The sequence below is a fragment of the Macrobrachium rosenbergii genome, unplaced genomic scaffold, assembly GCF_040412425.1.
Source record: "Macrobrachium rosenbergii isolate ZJJX-2024 unplaced genomic scaffold, ASM4041242v1 13903, whole genome shotgun sequence".
Taxonomy (NCBI): Eukaryota; Metazoa; Arthropoda; class Malacostraca; order Decapoda; family Palaemonidae; genus Macrobrachium; species Macrobrachium rosenbergii.
Window position 1 is genome coordinate 136032 of NW_027100723.1, and position 2500 is coordinate 138531.

Below are 2500 nucleotides of genomic sequence, written 5' to 3' on the forward strand. Positions count from 1 at the left end.
AGTGCCAAGAGTCCCCAGGAAACGGCTGTTTCACAGCAGTCTGTGGACTTTGCTGTCTGCTGTTATGTCGAAGCTTTGGCCCGAAATTGGAGAGAGGGCGCTGGAGAGGTGGGTGGGTGGTTCATTGTCACTCACACCTTCAAGACCTAAATTTCATAATCAATCAAGCAGTGACAACAGTCTCACCTACAAGCTTTGGGCTAAACGGTTTTTGAAAGTAGGCGGAAATGTTCATTACTTGGATGGGTGACCATAAAATTAATAACACGTTACCTTGATCACCTATAATTTAATAGGCATATGGGGCTAGCAGCCTCAGCCCCAAATATTAAAATGTGTTTCTTTCTCATTGGTGGCTTAATTCCTTTGGTTCTTGATTGCTGAGAGAGAGAGAGAGAGAGAGAGAGAGAGAGAGAGAGAGAGAGAGAGAGAGAGAGAGAGAGAGAGGGCCAGGTTATTTGCTCCACTGGGCATGGTGACGGGGTATATCCGAAGTGGTCGTCAGTTTAAAGTTAAATATCTTAAATATTGTCTTCTATCTCCGTCTCTCTCTCTCTCTCTCTCTCTCTCTCTCTCTCTCTCTCTCTCTCTCTCTCTCTCTCTAACCCCCACCCAACATTCCCCTTCTCCCTGAGTCCTTCTCACCCCCCCCCCCAGTCGTCTCCTTCAGATCCATCGAAGACAAAACCAGTAGATCTTACAAGTTAATTTTTATCTCAAAGTATAACAGACGCAACCACCTGGTTGTAGTTGGCAGCGTTGCCTCTGCTTCTTTCCTCATCTCCCAATGATGTTATGGTTCTTATAACCTTCCACCTTTCAAGAGGCGTTCTTTACCCCTTGTTTTCTCCGGGCCTGAGCTAGATACAGACACACGGTTGCCTGCTCCCGTCACCTCTACACTTTTTCATCAAATGAAATTCAGTTTTGTCATCAAATGAAAGTCAATTTTGTCACCAAATCAAAGTCAATTTTGTCATCAAATGAAAGTCAATTTTGTCATCATGTGAAAGTCAGATTTGCCTTCAAATGAAAGTCAATTTTATCATCAAATGAAAAGTGTTTTTCAGCAAATGAAAGTCAGTTTTGTCATCAAATGAAAGTCAGTTTTTTCATCAAATGAAAGTCACTTTTGTCATGAAATGAAAACTTCCATATCACAAAGAAAGTTTAAGGAACTCTTCGAAGGGTTATCACAGTCTCATTACACGCCTGACTGGGAGGGTACTCGTTCGTTGCAACTGAGCAGAGAACTTTCCCGTTCTTCTGAAAACCTTCGTCTGGCTAACGAGAGGAGATGGAAAGTGCTTCTCGTAATGGGGAAATACTTTGTGAGCAAAACGTGTTTTTAAATTGTTTACTTCCTCTCACGTCTTCCTAATAAACACCATAATATTCTTTGGAAGCTTGAATTTCAAGTCAGTGGCCCCTGTGGTGGGCTTGTTCCGTATGAAGAGGGTTCATCTTCTGAATAATGTCAGTTGGGTTGGGATAATGGAACTGAATATTGTCCTGCAGAATATTACAGATAATGCAGTGAGGTATTAATAGTTTTTGTAATATTTTGCTATTTATGTAAGACGGATATTCTTATAACTGTAATATGTTTTATCCTGATTGTATAATTGATATTTTTCTGTTTTAATGTTCACGTTACTAGTTCGTTTCTTAATTTATTTTTATTTACAAAGGTGTTAAAAACAATAACTGTATTGATTAAGTTTTCTGCAGATAACTGCAAATTTTATTTCAGTGAAGAATTTTGTCAGAAGACAATTTGAATTTTATAGAAGTTACACGGAAGTTTTTTATTCAGTGTCAGATAAATGTGTGTTTGTGGGTGTGTGTGTCTCAGAGAGAGTGAGAGAGAGAGAGAGAGAGAGAGTTCCAGAAATGTAACTTTCATTTACATATTAAATTCTCTAATAATCTACTTATCATATTGTATGAAGCAAAAGCTGAAATGTTGTCTTTATTTCGGAATACAATTTTTATGATAAGCTCCGGGTTGAAGCAAATATGAACATTTAGGTCCCCCCCTCTCTCTCTCTCTCTCTCTCTCTCTCTCTCTCTCTCTCTCTCTCTCTCTCTCTCTCTCAGAATGTAATATGGATTAACGATCACTCTCTCTGGACTGAATCAGACTTGAAGATAAAGATGCATCTCTCTCTCTCTCACACTCTCTCTCACTCTCTCTCCTGGAGCCACTGGGGCATTATCAGTGGAGGAAGCACCTCGATAACTCCAGGAGGAGGCCAATTATCTCTGCTGCAGGATCCCAAAACTGAGTCAGTTTTGGTCTCCGCTTCCTCCGGGATCTGTTACACTAACGGGACTCAGGGCAGATGAGAAAACAGAAGATGAAAGAACATTCTGAAACTACTTTTGAGCATTTGATGAGGCGAAAATAACGATGCAATTGTATTCGATACTCAGGAACTGGTTGCTATCATATTGGTTTGTTAAAGGACTACTTTATGTATTCCATGTTTTGACTATA